Source organism: Lissotriton vulgaris, chromosome 1_1 (assembly GCF_964263255.1).
Source record: "Lissotriton vulgaris chromosome 1_1, aLisVul1.2, whole genome shotgun sequence".
NCBI classification, from domain to species: domain Eukaryota; kingdom Metazoa; phylum Chordata; class Amphibia; order Caudata; family Salamandridae; genus Lissotriton; species Lissotriton vulgaris.
Window position 1 is genome coordinate 1,749,406,581 of NC_141685.1, and position 21,107 is coordinate 1,749,427,687.

The window sequence follows — 21,107 nt, forward strand, 5'->3', positions numbered from 1 at the left end:
CTTGCTGGAACAGCTTTAACTTCCCCAGTGGCCATGTGTTTTACTTGGACATTGCTTTGTAATGCACAGAATTCATTGAGTTCCTTTGAAACACCCAAATGATCATTGGTGTCAAATGCCTTTTCATCTGCCAATGTGCTGCCACCATCGAGGTCAGGTACCCACATTTTCATCCCAAACAGTACATCTTAAGGAGCACAGCCTCCCAGGGAGCTTCTTGTCAAATTATTAGGAGTCCTCTGAACCCCATATAGGTGATTGACCCAACTACCATTCGAGCCGAATACCCTTGCTGTTAAGGATTTCTTTAAGTCTCGGTTTTTCCTCTCCACAATCGAATTTCCCTCTGGATGATACAGAGAGGAGTACTGCAGTGCCACACCTAAACTTTCCATTGCTTCCTTGTAAGCCTGAGAGCTAAACCCAGGGCCACAGCCAGAATGTTATGTGCAAATTTTGTATGTCCCTATGAAGACTCGGAAATCTTTTATAATAGTTCAGGCATCGGCCGAGCGCTGAGGCCAAACCCACAGGAATCTAGAGCATGAATCCACTGCAACCAAGAAGTACTTGTAAGCCCCATCAGATCAGATTGTAAGGGGCCACAGTGGTCCAAATAGACATGTGAGAATTCTGCCTGATATCACCAACTGTGTCTGTGAAGGACGATCTATGGCAGAACTTTTCATCTGCTGACAAATGTTGCAGTGAGGGACAAAGCCCTTGGTCTGTTTGTTAATACCGGGCCACCAATAACGGTGTTTCAGTAATGAAGCTGTCGCAGTGATACCTGCGTGTGCAGAACCCAGACTCTCATGTGCAGCTAGTATTAAACCTAATCTGCAATCAGTGTTTGGTATTACTCTATTCCCCAGCATTGGAATTTGAGCATACAGTATATTTTGTGTATCAAACTTGTAGGAATACTTGAGTGGAAAACCTTTTGACAAGGCTGTGCTGTTTTTTCACGAAGCAATGACAGCTGCCATTATCTGTCCGTCTACTCTTGTGCTTGAACAAGTGATTGCAGCTACAGCAGCAGTGCCAAACCTTTTTTCAACTCTGCCCTTTGTTCCAAAAGCAGTTTGTGCTTTATTGAGCACCCTTTCAAATCTTTGAATCCAATCTGGCGCCAGTAATGAAGATATTCATCGTATGACTGGACACAATAAAGTGGATCACACACAATAAGTTTGGGGAATTCTCAATCCATATTTTTCAGTGCCAGTACCAGTGCCTTTAGTTATGCCAGCTGAGCCGTGCAATCTCCTTGAGTCTGCGTCTGCGTATTGCTGGAACTGAAATTACCAACCTGCAAATGACCCTTTATAATTGCATATGCGGCACTGTATTGCTGCTTACTTCCTATGGCTGGCTGCTTTGAACCATCAGTGTGAATGATGTATTCATGTTGATCTAGAGGCATTACTTCATTTGGAAGAGGAAACTCTAGTTTGTACTGAAGAAATGCTAGAGTTTTTAATGTAGAATCAAATTTGTGGTCTACAACTGTTGCAGTGAGAGAATTAGCCCATTGTATCCATTGTGGGTGTAGTGCTTAAGCATTAGGAATGCTTGCTTTTGTAACAGCCTCTAAGGTTAGTACCGGAATTACAACAATTATTCATTTATCCTGAGCCAGTGTTCTTTCTCTCATTACAGCAGTTTGTACTGCTGTCAGGATTTTTTCAGCTGATGCAAAATGCATTTAATCGTTTGTGTAAAAATGAGATTTGAAAGCAACGGGTACAGCTCCACCTTGATTGAAGGTGAGGTAAGTGTACCCGGATTGACCCGCTATTACATGGATTACTGAATTCCTAGGGGCCCATTAGGATTTCCGCCCGACATCCTTGTCCGCCCGCCACCCGTTTCCCCCCGGCATATTACTATGGCGAGTTCCGTCTGCCGCTTTTCCGCCCCGTCACCTTGCGGCCGGGGCGGAAAAGGGTGTATATCGTGGCGGTGTCTATCAGACACCGCCAACCATATTAGCATGGCGTTGGGAGATGTCTTTCCGTGGCGGCATTGGGCAGGCGGTCTTCACTTTGGGGGGTCCCTGCGGGCCCCCATGGTGAAGGCGAGGTGGCGGGTGCACATGGGGGTACCTGTGGTACCCCCCTGCATTTGCATGCACAATGCAGCAGGCACCTCGCGGTGCCTGCCGCTTTGTGTATGCAAATGCATGCCACGCATTTATAGCATTGCGGCGAGTGCAGATGTAAACACCGCCCGCCGCAATGTTATAAATGCATGATGCACCCGCTACTGTGGCAGGCGCATCATAATATGCAAGGGGGGACCGCCGCTCAGCTCGCGGGTGGTCCCATTTTCCACGAGGATGGCGGGCGGGCAAAGTCTGCCCGCCATCCTAATGGGGGCCCTAGTGTTTACATGTGTTTAGATATGTGTATAAGTGCTTGCAAGTGATCATGTCAGTTTGTTGGCAACAAAGGGGGTCATTAGGATGACGGGCGGCCATAGTCTACCCGCCATCCTATCGGATAATGGAACCGCCCGCCATAAGGGCGGGGGCCCCGTGAGGGGTATTAGGATGCGCCAGCCACAGTGGTGGGCGCATCCTGCATTTTTAACATTGTGGCGGGCGGTGCTCTCAGCACCGCCCGCCACAATGCTAAAAATGCATTTATGCATTTGCATACACAAAGCGGCAGGCACTGCGCGGTGCCTGCCGTATTGCGTATACAAATGCAGGGGTGTACCACAGGTACCTCCCATGTGCCCGCAGGCGGTCCCCAAAGGGAAGACCACCTGCCTTCCCATGGCAGCATTGCCGCCACAGAAAGGCATCTGTTTTAGCCCATACTAATATGGCTGGCAGTGTCTGATAGACACCGCCACCATATTAAACCTTTACCGGGGCGGAAAAGCGGCAGACTCCCCTCGCCATAGTAATATGGTGGGGGGAAAAGGGTGGTGGGCGGGCATGGATGTTGGGTGGATCGCCACTGCCCGCATGGCGGTGGCAATCCGCCATACATCCTAATGGGCCCCAAAGTATCTTTGTGGGTTCCTGTGTCCAATGTCGAACTGAGAAGTCAGGTATAATTAAGTTGTAGAAAGTTTTTACTCTTTCTGCAGAATCCAAAATGTATGTTCTGCCAACATTTAGTAATCCTAAAATGGATTGTAAGTTTTTGGCAGTTGGAGCATCGCACACTTTTTAAAAAGTTAGCTGTAGGGCTTTTTCCTTCACTTGAGAGCTCATATCTCAAATATAGGACATTGAGGTGGCCAATCTTTGATTTTATAAATTACATTGTAGCCCTCAGAAGCGAACCCCAAAATGATGTTATTCACTCTGGTCAAGTGATCCAATAGGTCACCGTCCGTCAGGTAAATATCATTTACATAGGACAATGCCTCCTCATCAAAATTTTGAAGTAACTCAGAGACTCTTGCTGAGAACAATCCGGGGCTATTCTTATACCCTTGGGGCAGTCTACAGGATTGGTGTTGGGAGCCTAGGGCTGAAAATTATGTCAAATATCTGCTTTCAGGTGTTATAGTTTGGCAAAAGATCCATTTGAGTTATCTAGTGTTGTTTTGGCAACAAAGGGGGTCACTATGTGCATTTTGTACTGCAAATGTCTTTGTGAATGTATTCAAATGTCTGTAGTCTAAAACTAGACAATATAAATTGTCTGGTTTCATTACAGGAAACAAAGGATTATTCATGGAAGAGGTCCAATTCTCTATTACACCTTGGTATTCAAGTTAATCTAAGATCTCCCTGACTTGTTTTTTTTGTGTCATGACTTATTGGGTACTGTTTTTGTGGAGTTGGAGTAGTTTTTACTGGGATTACATGATGAGGTGACTCAGCATCACACCCTACATTATTGTGGTATAATGCCGGAGTTAATGCTACCACCCATTCCTGCATGAATGAATGTTTTAGTGGTTCTAGAACGAGTTCATAGAAGGCCGGTAGAATTACTGTTTCTCCCTTTGGGCAGCCCATAACAATCTCAGGCAGTCAATCTTCTCCCAAAAAAGACAGGTTCTCCCAAAAGAGACCTTTAACATTCCTCGTTATTTCCCCCTCCAGATGGAGTGTTATTTCGTATAACTGGTGTGGGACACTTACCCTAGTATCCGGTGTTTCCACCGTAATATGTTCATTCAACACTGCTGTCACCAGAAATTCCATCAGGTTCTGGCGAGCTATTGTTACATCTGCTGCACTGTCTAGCCTTGTCAGAGCCCATTCCCCATTCAGAAGCTGATTCCTCAGCAGCCTGGGTATTTCTAATTTTAAGCCAGCTATTTTTTTCTTTTTAAATTGAGGTTTTGTTTTGTTTTATCTTTTTTTATATTAAACGCTGAAGTGCAATGTGTGTCTCTTGATTTGGCTCGCTCTTCTGGTCTGTGTTCTGACAGTCCTTCCCTCAGAGTTTTTCATGAACCCTGAAAGGAACAAGAGGAACGTGTAATAGTATCCTGATACCTGTCAGGTTTTCTAATGTTATCACAGTTTCTAAGGCTATACCTCCTGTCGGAGGGCTCCTGTTGAGGAGACCCACCCCGTGATCGTAATGCATTCTGCTTGTTTTTTCTACTGTTTATTATCCTTTTATTTTTTTAAGAGGATCTGATGTTTGCTTAGTGTTGTCCTATACAGGATTTCCCATTACCTATGATTACCTATGGTTTCATAGGTCTAGCACTTAAATTATCTCTAACTAATACAGCATATGTATCTCCGATAAGTTTGGGTAAATCCCGCTCCTGTTGTACAGTAGTGCATTCCCTCAGGAGTTGGCGTACAGCTACTGCTGCTGCCTCCCCTTTTATTTTAACCAACATAATTGTAGATACCTGGGAAAAATTCCTATCAATTTCATCCTTAAGTTTAGAGCAGGTTCTGCACCATACTCATTATGTACTTGTCTCAATTCTTCTGGTATCACCGCTATTGAAGGAGTGCCATGAGCCCTGGTGTAGATGGCGGCAAAGACTGTGGTACAATCCTCTATAGGGGGAATGATCCTCATTGGCAAGCAGATTGTCAGTATACTGTGTTTTTCTTTTGGGCCTGTGTATGGAAACACTGCCTCTAACTGTGCTATTTTCTATGCTATCCAGAATGGCATTTGCTCCCGTTTAGTGGGCATTCTTCCCATAACCGTGTTCAGTGTTAGTGGGTTAATTTTAGTTGCGGTTCCTTGTAGTTGACCTGCTGGGGTATCCCTCGTGGGTTGAAGTGTGAGTGTTCTCATAACGAACTGTGTCAGATTTCTGTAAAGGTTTGCTATTGACAATGTGTGAACTTCTGGATGTAGTGTGAAAGCCCATAGAACCGGCCAAGTTGCTCCTTCTCTGCTAAGTGGACCTAGCCTCACTTTTATTTTTCTGTGGTGTGTTGGAGGGCACCTTTAAACTAAGCATGGGCGGAAAATCCATTTCGCTCGCGGATTTTGCGGATTTTCTGTAAATTTGCAATCCGCGAGATTCGCGAATCTCCCGCAAAATCCGCAAATCCGCGAGCAGCGGATTTTGCTCGCACTGTTCGCGTGAGTACGCGGCTTCCCAGTACAACTTTGCGCCCCGCGAATAAGCGCTAAATTGCAGAAATACGATCTTAGCAAAACTGAAACTACTTACCAGGTTCAAAAGTTCAGGCTCATCATTAGTAGCCATTTCCTGTAGTGCTTCCTGAGGGGCCCCTCCAGAGTTCAGTTGCCTACTTGCAACTATTATGTGACCCTGCTCTGAACCTCAGAATAGTTACACATATGCCACAAAGGTCCTGAATTACAGCTAAGGGAGACAAGCAGGAGCCAGGCTGGAAGTTCAAATCCATTAATCAGCCCCTAATTCATTATTGTCAGTTGGGGCAGGGCAGGTGTTGTAACTAATTTTGCAACAATGAAAGCACTTAGCAAGTGCAAAAGATCACTAATCAGGAAGCACTAAGGAAGCAGGTGCCAGCTAAAAAAATATTCTGTGACACATTAATCAGCCCCAAATTAATTCAGGTCACTTGAGGCAGGGAAGGTGTGCTTTGCTTTGCCACAATAATGTACACTGACTGGACAACCAGAGGGTGCTGTGATGAAACAGAGGGTGGCATGGGTGGGCCAGAGGGTGGCATGAGTAGTCAGAGAGTGGCAGTGGTGACAGAGAGTGGCAGTGATGAAGAAGAGTGTCCCAAACAGGCTGGACACGTAGAAACAACAAGTTCGCAAAACTTGCGACCCGACAGGTAAGTTCGCGTTTGCGAAATTGTACAAAACCCTCGCGAACTGGCAGAAACCCGCGCGAACACAAAAAAAAAAAATCCGCAAATTCGCGAGAATTTGCGGATTTTGCGAATTGCGAGTTCGCAAATCCGCAAAATTCGCGAACGCGAGATTCGCAAAATTCGCCCATGCTTACTTTAAACCAATTTATATGTTCCTGGTACGTTAACAGGACCTCTATGTCCTCGCTTCATTGTATTCTTCTGATATTTCATCTGGAGAGAAAGAATGAACTGTATGTGTGTGTGCATCTGCAGGTTGGAATTTAATCCATGAAAAGAACACCTTCGTTCTGTATGCCTTGTGTGCCTCGACCACGAAGGTAACAGTCCCACCTAAGGCTGGGACTCAAAAATCTGCAAATTTTTAAGTAAGTGCTTTTCTAACATTTTCTGAAATGTTTGTAACACCTTTCTGCTTTAGGTCCCCCCAGGTCCGGCTCGTGAGACCTACAGACCAAGACTGAGTGGGTGAGAACACACCTACTCAGACAACCGGGCACCTCACAACAAGAAAGTGAAGCTACATAGGCACAGCGGGAGTGTCCCATTGGTGGCGGCCTGGCAGATCGGCCTGAAGAAGCGACTGAAAGACCCCACTTCCTCGCACGTCGCCTGCACCCCGGGCTGAACGCACAGAGTGAACTTGGCCCTGGGCTGGCCCCGAGTGACCTGCCCAAGGTTAGTGCCAAGTCTGGACATTGAGGATTGCAGCTCCAGCGGTGCCCGTAGTGAGCACAAGACGGAGCAGATGCGATAGGAGCAACACTCTGGAGGCTGTGGCAGGATAGTGTCCGTGGACAGGAAGTGCCTAACAGAGATGAGCATAGAGTCCGGAGAGCACCTGGAGTCTGATTGTCCCACGCGCCGCCGCGGTGCCATAGCTTCACGCCCGGCACAGCTCCTTGATCAAAATGGGCAGGAATGACAAGTCGCAGACCAAACTGTCCTTCGAGCAACGTTGCTCGAAATTCCAAGACGCAGCAGAGGCTGAAAGGGAACGCACACAATCTACCGGATCAGAAGAACCTGGTACAGATAAAAAGAGTCTACTTTTAGCTATGGAAAAAGGCATGAAAATTGATGCTTTGACATATAGAAGGGACAGGATGGCGGAGAGAATCGACAAACATGCCGAGCGATTGGACATGTCGGAGAGGCGGATCACCGAAATGGAGGAGGCGCACACAGAACTAGACGCAAACCACAAACAACTCAGCAAACTAATGCAATCTCTGCAGGACAAGACAGAAGGTCTCGAAGCCCGCTCTCGGCGGTGTAACCTGCGCATCACGGGCCTGCCAGGAACGACCGCCACGAGGAACATGGAGCTTTTTGTGGAAAGGCTACTGACCACCCTATTTGGCGAAGGAGTTTTTTCACCGATGTTTGTGGTGGACCGAGCGCATCGCTCTCAAGGCCCGCGGCCGAGACCTGGAGCCCCGCCACGCCCAATAATCGCGAAGCTACTCAACTACAGAGACAGAGACGCAGCCTTGCGCCCGCAAGGGAGAAGTCACTACGGTTTGAAGGTTCGGAAATCTCATTGTATCAAGACTTAACGGCCAAGGTACAGGAGGCTCATAAGCACTTTGTGCCATTCAAGAGGCAACAGCGAGATTTGGGTCTGGACTACGCTATGTTGTATCTGGCAAGGCTGCGAGTTAACCGACAAGGGAAATCCCACTTGTTCACTGACCCAAAGACCCTGCAGCGGGCGCTTAAGGAGTGGTCGAGTGATCAGCGAAGAGACACTACCACTCAGCAGGCTGGAGATGGGTCAGACAGCCCGCTGGATAAACAGGACTGAAGACAATCAGCATGTGAAGTAAGGAGGGGCACGGGTGCCATGCAGGAAGTCTGCGCCTCCTCAGAGTTTTGTTCAGCTGGATCACTGTGGCACTGGGGAAGGGTGAGAGACTGCTCTGGGAGGCCGTGGCCGGGTCTGTGTATATGTTCTGATCTGGGATTCATTATAATGACTGTTAGATAGGGGGGCAGATATATCTTCATTACGGTATGCTACACAAACCTTACACGGAGGAAGTGGAGAGGGGAGGCGATGGGCTATTCATGGTTGGTAACACATAGCCGGGTTGTGATGCAACCTCCGCCCACGAGTGCTGATCACCCAAACTGTCCCCAAGGGGACAGGATGTGGAGGGAATTGGTAGGGGAGAGAGGGAGGGGACACGGAATCTGCATGACCAGGTTGGGGGCGGTCAGCTGTGGGAAGGGGATGGGGGAAGCTGAGGGATGAGCTCTGTTTATGGGGAGTTGTGTGGGGTGTTGTATGGGAAAGTTGAGGGTTCAGTACACAGCGGTTAGTGCAGTTACATGCCATGAGCGAGTATACATGATGTACATTGCTCACAGGTATGGCTGATGTAGGCAACCCTGGACAGGTAGAATGTGTAAAAGCGGACTGAACGACTACCGAAAACTGCGGAAAGTTTTAAGCTACTTGCAAAGGCAGGAAGTGGACATGGCGCTACTGCAGGAAACGCATCTTCCGCAGTCCAGCAATATGTTACATAGTAGAGAGCTGAAGGGGAAAATTACATCAGCGGGCTTCACGACACATGATAGAGGGGTACTCACATGGGTTAACCCCAAATCCAAATACACACTGGAGCTGCTGAGGGCGGACCCGGAGGGGAGATACATTTTATCTAGGTGCAAGGGACACAGGCTGAATTAGTGCTAGTAAACGTGTATGGCCCAAACTTTGATTGCCCAGAGTTCTATACTTCTCTGGCAGAGACGACCCGTGCTCACCGTAGTGCACAACTCTTGTGGGGTGGGGATTTTAACCTAGTTCTTAACCCGACACTGGACAGATCAGCTGGCCCTGCCCATAGACCCACCACAGCTGCACAAGTGTTAAATAGTGTCATGACTAGCATGGACCTAGAGGACGTGTGGAGAGCGCGAAACACAGTGCAGGGGGGTTATACACATTACTCGGCCTATCACAATATTCACACACGCATTGATTATTGGCTAGCATCTTCCTCCCTGATGGGGCAGCTTAGGCACGGCAGGGTCCTCCCGCGTACACTTTCTGAACACTCCCCGCACCTGTTGGTTTTGGCTACTCCTAAGAAGATAATTCAGCCATTTACATGGCGTTTCCCGCCCTACTCGCTCCTAGACCCACTTTTTAGGAGGGAATTGGCGAAAGCCATAGAAGTCTTCTTCGAGACTAACATAGGTACTGTGGACAGCTTCCAAACAGTATGAGAGGCGTTTAAGGCCTATATAAGGGGCATAGCTATGTCCAAACACTCAGGGGTCCTCAAATCCATCAAGCAAAGACTAGCCGATTTGGAGAAGCGCAGTTAGAAGAGCGGCGGGAGAGGGATGGTGGTACTACCTTGGAAGAAGAGATTAAGGCTCTGATTGCAGACTACAATGAAGAAGCGGACAGGGAGATCAAACATATGGGGAAGTACGCGATGGCCCACATGTACGGAGAGCGTGAGAGGCCAAGCTCGATCCTCGCCAGAATACTGAAGGTGAGGCGGGGCAAGCGGCAGGTTACGGAAGTGAAGACAGATGAGGGGGTAGTCCTCACAGACGAGGCAGATATTGCTCAGAGATTCTGGCAATACTACACTAACCTGTACTCGTCCAAAAGTGGAGAACTAGACAATGAAATTTTAGACTACTTGGAGCACATAGAGCTCCCCGCTCTCACGAACATACATAGGGAATTCTTAATGCTGCCTATAGAGAAAGATGAAATCATGGAGGCTCTCGCCAGCATGAGGTGGGGCAGCGCCCCAGGGGCGGATGGCCTCACGGTTGGATTCTATAAAACGTTTCAGGACCTACTGCTGCCGCACCTTCTGACTCTGTTCGACAATCTGTGTGTTTCAGGAAGCATGCCACAGTCAATGAGGGAGGCGATCATGGTAGCTATTCCCAAGCCCGAGAAGACACCTGACGAGTGTAGCTCATACCTCCCCCTCTCCCTCCTAAACGTTGATATGAAGATATTCGCCAAAGTGCTGGCAAACCGGCTGGCGCTGCTGGCGACGTTACTGGTCGTGCCGGAGCAGGCGGGATTCATCCCAAGCAGGAACCTTACATATAACATACACACAGTCCTAGGCACCAGGCAGCATGTTAAGCAAGACAGGAAGGTGGTTGCAGTGTTCCTGGACATGGAGAAGGCCTTCGACTCTGTGGAATGGCCCCTCATGCGGCAGGTGTGAACAAGGATGGGGCTGGGAGTGCCGTTCCTGCAGATGATAGGCACCCTGTACAACAGGCCCACGGCGAGGGTACATCTCGGTAACTTGGTCACAGATTCCTTTCCTATAGGCAGAGGGACACACCAGGGGTGCCCGCTATCCCCCCTGCTATACGCTCTGGTAGCCAAACCATTGGCCTGCGCACTGCGAGAAAACCACAGACGTGAGGGCATAGGCTTCCCAACTTACAAGATAGTGGTATCGATGTACGCGGATGATACCTTGTTATACATCTGCGACCCGGAAAATAATGTATCTGCGGTGCTCCGTGAAGTGGTACATTTCGGTGCACTTTCCGGTCTAAAGGTAAACCTGGCGAAGTCCCTGGCCTTTCCCCTGACCCCGGTCATACAAAAATTCAACATGGAGTTTCCACTGCAATGGACCACAGACTCGATTCGGTATCTGGGTATACAACTGCATTCAGATTCTGAGGTAATGATCAGAGAGAATTACGGTGTGGCCGGTAGTAATCTGGAGGGCGATGTCGAAGCCTGGTGTAGGCTCCCGCTCTCTCTTTTGGGCCGCATCTCCATCATGAAGATGGTAGTGCTCCCGAGGATGCTATTCTTGTTCGCAAATCTGCAGATGGTGCTACCCCGTGTATTCTTTCAAAGACTAACTCAAATAATGATAAAACTTGCGTGGGCGGGCAAACAACTGAGGGTGCAGTGGAAGATCCTTACATTGCTGTATAGTATGGGGGGCCTGGGAGCCCCGGACCTGGAGCTTTACTACAGGGTGGCGCAGGCGTCGCACATGCACACTTGGGTGCACGGAGATGTGCAAATCCCGCATGTTCGAAAGGAGAAGCTGTTCGCGGACCCACTTCCTCTACCGGCGACTATTTTTAAAGCTGTCGATCGAAGGATGGGAATAATTGATTCCATCACAGCCACCACCCACGCTTGGCACAGTCTCCTGCAACACCAGGGGGGGTCCTGTTGTATTCACCAGGTATGCCGGTGGAATGGACTCAGTGGCTGGCCCCATGCAGAGACAAGGGAGTGATTAGTGCCCTACACCAGCTGAACATTAAGCAAGCAGGGGACCTATTCCGGGATGAGAAGGTGAAGACCTGGGATCAAGTCAGTGAGACAGGAGGGGCGGGTTCACTTCTACAACGTTTCCAATTCCATAGGGTACGCAGGGCCCTTTTGGAACTGCTGGGGGAGTACCTTGCGGAACCGCCAGAGGTACCTGAACTCACCTATGTAATTAAGGCTCAGTCTCCAAGGAAACTGGTGACGAATCTCTATAAAATAGCAGTGTCCCACAGGGGAAACCAATACACAGCCGCTAGACTGGCATGGCAAAGGGACTTGCAGACTATGCTTGACGAGACATGTGGCGCTACTGCTGCGTGAGTACCAGGCGGATCTCACTAAATGGCAAACATAGGTGAGTGCACTTTAAATTCATTAATAGGGTGTACTATACCCCCGAGCGCCTGCACAGATATGGCCTCCGGAAAGACGCAGAGTGTGAAAGGTGCCATGCGCTAACGGCTGATTTTCTACACCTGGCTTGGTTGTGCCCGAGAATACAGGCTTACTGGGAGGAGGTCTTCAGGGAACTGAGCAAGATAGTGGAAGTCGAGTTGACCCCAGACCCTGCGCTGGCACTCCTGGGTTATTCCAGAAAGTTACCCAGGGCAGTGCGTAGGCTAGTAGACATGGGCATGCTTATAGCTAAAAGGGTGGTGGCCCTATGTTGGATGAGAGGACCAACGCCCACGGTTAAACGCTGGACACAAGACATGTTGTACTGCTGCACACAGTCTGAAAAAAAAAATTAGTTGCTGCCTCCTCGGAGCCGTTCGAAGAACTTCTGGGGACTGTTTCAAACGCATATGGTAGGCAGGGGGGCAGGGGAGGAGGCAGAGGAATTGATTAGCAGCGGGGGGGAGGAAACACTACACGATGCGGGCTGAGAAAATGTTGATTGCATTCTGAGGTACCTGCGGGGAATAATTTCTATGGGAGGATGGTGGTGGGAGGGATCCGTATTCAGCTAGAGGTTTACTGCCTGTGTCCTTGCGCAGCATTCCTAATCTGTTGGCCTTCCGGAAAGGGCTTAAAACCTGGCTCTTTTCCTCTTAGTTTCGGTCCCTTTTAGCTTCCTTCTATTTCTGTTTCTTATTTTCCCTGTTGTGTTATGAGATTAGTGTGCAATCCAAAGCGTCGGGACACTCTTCTGAGTAGCCGTACGCTATACAAAACCCCTGCATAACTTCCATTTTCTTTGGGGCGATTGAAGGATGACTTCTTGGGGGGGGAATGTTCCACTTGGCTCATAAGACAACAATAAGAACATTGTAAGCCGCCTGCCCACTATTGGGTTGTTGGCTGAAAGGCTGTGTAACGTTCAAAAGGTGGGCATGGGTCCTACAGCACTGAAGCGCTGCACTGTGTATGTTTAGTCGGGAGGGAGGGGGTTTTACCTTTGTTGTGATTATGACTTGCAAAATTTTATAAAACATTTTTTTTAAAAAAAGCACGACTGAACAACTCAAATTTGACTGTTAAATAAGAACTAAACCAATGTTGGCAGCACCATTTCGTGCAGTTCCTACAAATCTATATAGGATCAACGAATTTAGACAATATAAACTAAGGGAGTTGTTGTCCAGACTGATTCCAGGCACCCCAAAGGATGTTAATCTGTAGACCAGTTGGTTCACAGTGCTGCCATGAGCCCCTCTTACCAAGGAGCAAATAGTTTCTGGTAACTATCGAACATGACAACCCTCATCCTTCAGGGATCATGGAAAAAGTACAGTACTTTTCGCTCAGTCACTCGTGCTCACTTTGTCTCAGAGAGATACACAGAATAAATGGTTGGAACATTTTAAATAAGTATTTATTGAACCAGCATCATTCTAGTATAAAATACGTGTGCTGCAACAATCATTAGGCAGAAACAGATATATACGATTATGCGCACCATTAGAGTAAAGAAAAGGTAGAATTCTACATAGTGTAAAGCAATGAATATATGTAGGCATATAGATACATTACAGTAATAATGAGTACTCCTACCATGCAAACCCTAACAGGTGTAGGTGTATAGGCAAGAATCCCTTTAGGATAGAGCCAACCTCATTGCCTGATGTGGGAGAGTGAAGAACCCCGTCCTGGTCTCAAGATGGTCACCCCGCAAGGGATGTCAGACCACTGAGTGCTGGAGTGTCTTCATGCAGGGACCTCAGAGAATTGTGTCAGTGTGTCAGCATGGAAGTCTTTCTACTCTAGTTTGCCCAGCGAAGGTGCAGTGATTGTATACTTAAAAGGTACCCTCAGGGGTTCTACCTAGAAGTGTACTATGGGCATGTTGGGCAAGAATGACGATAGAGGTGACCCTTATACAAAGTTATTATGCAGAAGGTGATAATCCTGCTGTGATACTGAGAATCCTCTTGCATAATACATGAGGCTAGTTTTCGAAGACAACCACACGACAGTCATAAAGCACCTAACTAGGTAAAAGGTCAGCACCAGACCCGTTATGTAAAACAATGGTAGGACAGTTGTAGATAAAAGGTTGTGTAACTACCTAAGCCTATTTTGGGGTATATTGGGGTTAATGACAATATCTCACCCACAAATAAATAACTAAATTAAACTTACAGTTCTGTAGCTGTAGATCTTCATCCATGTCCATTTTGTCAAAATATAACACACCAAAAAGGAAAAAAGGAAATACAAAAAAGCTCAAAGAAATTTAAAAAATGAAAAATTCCTAGGTAAATCTATCAAAGTAAACCAAAGTCATAAGAACCAAAAAAAATCAACTGATAAAAGAAACACTACGGGAAACCCTAAATATCAAAGGAAATTAAAACTAATAATATTGATCTAGTAGAAACCCAAATAATGTATTTAAATAAAAATGCAAAAAACAAAGGTACCTGTGATGACTTCTGACCTGATAACCTGTAGAAAAACATAGAGCCCAACAACACAAAAAACTATTTTCAAATACAACATAAACATTACATTACAATTAAAGTAAACACAAAATATAACATGACAATATCAAAAATAACACAAGACTTTTTCCTAACTCTAAGTAAGCCCAACATAACTAAACAAGAGATCACAAATTACAACTAAATAACCCTCAAATTAAAAACCGACACTATAACATTATAACTGCCAGTAACCACTTATACCCACCTCCCCCGTTCCCCTTAAACCCTATAGAAAAACTTTCGAAAAGGGCTTACCTTATCAACGATCAGCAGCAGGTAACCTCGACTTGCTCCCAGGAAATTCAATTAAATATGACTAGGAATAGACTACAAAAGTGCACTTAGGGCCCTATCATGAGTCTGTCTGTGCGAGGAACACCGGACTTGTGGGGCGCATCAGTGGTGGATCAATCGACCGCCGCACCAAAGCTCCAACAGCCCCAAGAGGACTTGGCCAGTCAGAACGCCCTAGGATCCCCGGCTGCGCCAGGGGACTGACGTGCGACCACCACGCTACCCGCCTGGCAGACTACTAAAAAGTCATAATCTGGCTGGTGGGGGGCGGCAACCTTCGGTGGAGCGGTGGCGCAGCGGTCCCATGATTTGTATCTATGCCATCGCACTGCCAAAACGTTGTAATCGTGCCCCTAGGAAAACAAAATGGCTGCTAAATGAAAACAAAAAAAAGACAATCTCCCTCTAAAAAACTATGGGAATTTAACCCAAAAAATGTTTAATAAACAGGTAAAAATGTTACAAAATGGATAAAAAAAATGCCAATAAATGTATTAAGAAAATATAAAGAATTATGTAAAGTTTAAAATAAATGACACGATTAAAAAAAATACAATTCTATATTATTAATTATAATATACTTATAAAGTCTATAAAACCTAGTACAAAAAGAAAAGTATGTATAACAAATGTATATGGTTAAAAAAGGGACTAATTTTGAAAAATAGCAATATGTAAAACAATTTTAAAACATAATATAACATGTTTTGTACTTCAAAAAAATATAAGAAATGTTGTAAAACATAATACAACTTTTTATGTTATGGTTTAACAAATATGAGCCCCATTACTATGTAAGGCGGAGTTTCCTCCGCCCGACATCGTCTAGGTCATGGGACCGACCGATACACGGTTGGCGGTCCCGACTGACTAATTAGGAAGCGAGCGAACACTGTTCTCTCTCATTCCTATACTTTACAATGGGAGCATGTATACCGGCTGGAATGCATGCTCCCTTTCTAAAATAAGAGGTGAAGTTCATCCGTGCAGGGAGGCACCATTGGTGCCACCTCGACCTCCAACCGGAGGCCGTGCACCCAAGGGAGCCAGGCTTGGGCCCCCAAAGTCGAGTTCCGACAGCCTTTCTATGTCTGAAAGGCCAGCCCAGAAAGGCTGCTGAAACCCAACATCGTAATCCCAAGACCAGAAAGAGCAGGCCTTGGGATTACTGGCCGCATTCCGACTGGCGGACAGGCTATCCAAGCACGTCGGAAGCCAGTCAAAATGACCATTTGGATTCCTTTGCAACCGCCTCCATCGTAATGAGGTGGTTGCAAAGGAATCTGACCTGCATATTACAATGTGGTCGGAAAGGCTCCGACGGATTGTTGGAGCAATTTCCGACCGCATTGTAATATCGCCCTATATGTGTTTACATGTTTTTGAAACATATACATTATTAAAATATACCAAAAAGAATAAAAATATGAAAAAATCACAAGATTTGTCATTTACTGTCCTTTTAAAAAAGGTCAATATTAAAGTGTCAAAAAAGCAATACTTAATTTTTACATCTAACATGCACTCTGTGATATAACATATTAGAATGTACTTGATATGCACTAAAGCAGTTGCGTTTACTACTCCTTCTTCAATTAACACCATTTTAGGGGTTTGTTGTACACAATTACTACTCCAATCCAATCGAAGACATTTAGGTGAAAGTGTTGGACACTAACGGGTTAACATTTCCTTTTCCACTCCAATCTAAGCAAATTCAAGGGGTAACATTTACTACTCCCACTCAAATATAAGCCCTTAAAGAGAAGGTATTGGACACTAAAGTGGTCACATTTACTATTCCCACTCCAAGCTAAACCATTTAGGTGCAGGTTTTAGACACTAAAGATGTGACAATTGCTATCCCCACTCCAATCTAAGCCATTTAGGGGAGAGGATGTAGCCTTACGTCTAGAGCGGTCATCATCGAAGCTGGGGAACCGGGTTTGAGTCTCAGCAACAACATTCAACATCCTGTGATTCTGGGCAAATCACGTAATCTCCCCGTGCCTAACAAAAATAAATGTGTCCTCATGTAATGAAACTGGTGCTATGTAAAGTGCCCTGATACCGATATCTTCGGGTCTAGTTTGCACTACATAAAACTCTAAAAAAATGTCTTAAAATGATTTTACATTTACTGTTCCAACTCCAACCTAAACTATTTAGGGGAATGTTAAGAACAGGAATGTGGTCACATTACCTATTCCCAGTCCAATATAAACACATTTTTGAAGTAATTTAATACTAAAGGTAACACAATATATTTTTAACACTCCCAAAAAATTCAATTATTAAGTAAACACTATTACTAAAGAAAATGTAATAAATAATTGTATATATTATGTCTAAACAAAAAAAAGAAATTGATAAAAAAACAAAAAGCATACATTCATATTGAATTCTGTTATAGCAACACAAAATATTAGCTATTAACTGTAATTAATATCTAATAATTTTGAATTGCACATCTTTTTTTAAAAAGTGAGTTAAATAAACTCAATGAATAACTAAATATATAAATACAATTTTATAAATAAATTACATTATTCAAAACTAACCATTTAAATGTATTTTTATAATACTTGAGAAACAAAAATAACTTTATACTAAACCTGTACACTAAGCATAAAACAGTGTATAATACCGTTTTTTCTATAACACACACAGAAGCAAAATGAATCAAGTAAACATATAAATTATCAATATTTATAATCAAATATAACAATTGATCGAAAGAAAAAGTTATACATTATAAATTAAATGTAAATTGTAAAAAGTTTGTTTTTCTACATCTAATATAATTATAAATGCTAATTTTGAAAATTTCTTTTAACATAAAACAATCTAAAAATTTAAAACATTTAAAATAATATAACCTATGCATAATACAATTTAAAATAAAATATAAAAAAAATAACACTAAAAATAAAAAATTGCTGATATATTTAAAAAAAGTTTTTTAATGAATTCTAAATTTAATTTACAAGACTATTAGGTAAATATAAATAAATATGAAAAAATCGATATTGCAATACCAAACCCTAGGGTCTGATTAGGATGGCGATGGCGGACGGAACCCTATAGGGGATGGGGATCACGAGACATGCTGTTGGCGGTCCGACAGGGCAAATTATGGTGTGACGGTCGCATTGCCCATGATTAACATGGTGGCGGGTTCTGCTAACTGCAGCACCCGCCGCAATGTAAACAATGTAAACAAGCATTTCCAATGCAAGAGGTCTCACATTCACACAAGTTTGAGCTATTGGCAATGTAAATGACAATGCCTTTTATTTATGTTTTGGGTTTTGAAACATAAATAAAATGCATTTGCGATACTAATAGCTTAAACTATATATTTATACATAAATAAAACTCCAAACCCTTTTATTTATGTTTTGGGTTTTGAAACATAAATAAAATGCATTTACCATACTAATAGCTTAAACTCTCGCAATAGCTTAAACTCTTGCAAATGCGAGACCTATTGCATTGCATTGCAATAAAGGGCCTTCTTGACCGGTTGTTAGATTGTAAATATCTGAGGAAGAGTCCGGCTTGTGACGTCTTCAAAGTAGTAATAAATAGTGCAGTGAAGAAGATGTGTAAGTATTGTAAATTACACAGACACAAAGTGTGAAGTGAGAGCTACATATGAATCGAGCTATAAACACTAACAAAGTGCTCCAATACCTTCGCTCTGTGATTACACTGTCGTGGCTCAGGAGGAGGAGTGGGAGCGGGCTTTTTACTGCCCTCTCTGCGTTTAAGTTTGCAGTGTGGTATTGTATCATGTCATTGCTATCTTTGGCCTAATAAAAAACTGTCCAGCTGTAGTAGGGCCGTGGCTTCATCTCCTGGTGCAGGGCAGGCTGTGCTTTATGGCAGGGGTGGTAGTGGTGGGTGGCGGTGGTATTGACGGTGGTAGAAGTATTGGCGGTGTTGGTATTGGTGGGGGAAACACCCATTACAACGACGGTCTTTTCACAGGGTGCTATCGCAGCGCGACTTTCACATCGCAGGAGGCTACATCGCATGCTTTTAGAACGCATGTTATAGCTGCGCATTGACATTTACATCGCTAGCAATGTCAACCTGTGCTGCAATGACATGGTAGGCACTGGCACAATAGATCACACAGTGCCTGTCATGTTCAATGACATGACAGGCACTGTTAGGGCTGAACATTGAATTTGTGCTGTTGCACAAGATGACAGATGCGTGCACAGATGACAGGTGCACGGGTGTGAACATTGAATTTGTGCCAGGCCCGGACTGGTGAGTCCGGGCACCGGGCAATCCCCCTGTCGGCTGGAGGGTTTTGGGGGCCGGTTTCCAAAAAGGGGGCCGGTTTTGTGTCTGGGGGCCGATTTTGCCCCCGGCAGCGTGCGTCACTCACAGGCTTTGTTCAGGGCAGGGGCACCGGCACGCACGCACTCGCACTGTCGCACATTTGCATGCAGGCAGCAGGCCTGCACGAACGGAGCCCCCTCCCCCCCCCCCAGCAAGCGCTGCGAGCCTGATGATTGTATGTGCAGACTTAAGTTGTCATGTGCAATTTGCAAGTCGGGTCCGCCGTTAGCCTAACAGTAATAAACAAATGGAGGAGGAGGGGGGAGGTGCCTGTGCGCAGCGCGGAGAATTATGCCTGCCCCCTCCTCTGCCGCGTCTGCGCGCCTCACTAGGGTGCATCACTGCGGCTGGTGTAATTCTCCTCCTTCCCACATGCGCATTGGCAATTTACTGCGCGTGACTGTTGACGACGAGAGGAGCAGTCTGCAGCCAGTCGGTGCGCACGGAGTCGGCAGTCCCGCCAGGCCCATAAATTAATTTTATTCTAGTGGACTGGCTACTAGCCAGCCCAGGCCGGCGCCGCCTAGGCCTAGCCCGACCCTCCTGTGTCTGCCACAGTGCCTGTGCCACCGTCCGACCGTGACCGTCACCGACCCCACCAACAGCACAGCAGTCAGCAGACACTGGACAGCAGGCCGCCGCCTGAGTGAGGTGAGTGACGATGACGATTCAGTCAGTTGTTTTAATTTCTACCCGGCCCGGCCCCCCGAGAAAGTAAAGACATAGCTGCCAAGGTAGGTTTCAGATTGCTGTGTGTGACATTTTCATAATTCCATTGAAATTATTTATGAGTGACATTTCAACAACTATCATACTATGAGTGACAGACACTTTCTCGCGAGCAAAATCACGCAGTGAACATGAGGGAAACTACATCCATGGACCACATTGAATTTTGGGCAGATGCGTGCACAGATGACAGGTGCAAGATGTCAAGTCAAGTCATACAATTTATATAGCGCACTACATACCCAGAGGGTTTCAAGGCGCTTAGGAAGGGGAGGAGGATTATTTGTCAAATATCCACGTTTTAAGCTGCTTTCTGAACGCTAGGTGATTCTGGGTGAGGCAAAGGTAAGCGGGGAGTGAGTTCCATGTTTTGGCAGCCAGGTAAGAGAAGGATCTGCCTCCCATGGTGGTCTTGTTGATGTGAGGTACAGTGGCGAAGGCTTGGTTGGAGGAGCGAAGTTGGCGGGGGGGGGGGTAGAAGGACAGTCGAGAGTTGAGGCAATCTGGTCCGATGTCGTAGAGTGATTTGTGTGCGTGGGTGAGCAGTCGGAAAGTAATCCTCTTATTGACGGGTAGCCAGTGGAGATCTTTAAGGTGACCAGAGATGTGTTTGTTGCGTGGGATGTCTAATATGAGCCTGGCTGAGGCGTTTTGGATTCGTTGTAGTTTCTTCTGGAGTTTGGCGGTGGTACCTGCGTAGAGGGTGTTTCCGTAGTCCAGTCGGCTCGTGACCAGAGCATGGGTGACTGTTTTCCTTGTTTCGGTGGGGATCCAGCGAAATGTTTTTCTGAGCATGCGAAGAATGTTGAAGCAGGAGGAGGATACGGCGCTGACTTGTCTGTTCATTGATAGTGATGAGTCCAGGATGACGCCAAGGTTTCGTGCGTGGTTTGTCGGGATGGGTGCATTTCCGAGGGCTTCCGGCCACCAGGAGTCGTCCCAAGCAGAGGGGGATTTACCTAAGATGAGGACTTCTGTTTTGTCTGAGTTCAGTTTCAGTCGGCTTTGTTTCATCCATTCGGCGACTTCTTTCATTCCTTCGTGAAGGTTAGTTTTGGCGGTGCTGGGGTCCTTGGTGAGAGATAGGATCAGTTGAGTGTCGTCCGCGTAGGAGATGATGTTGAGGTTGTGTTGGCGGGCGATGGCCGCGAGGGGGCTCATGTATACGTTGAAGAGGGTGGGACTGAGTGAGGATCCTTGTGGTACGCCGCAGATGATTTCAGAGGCCTCG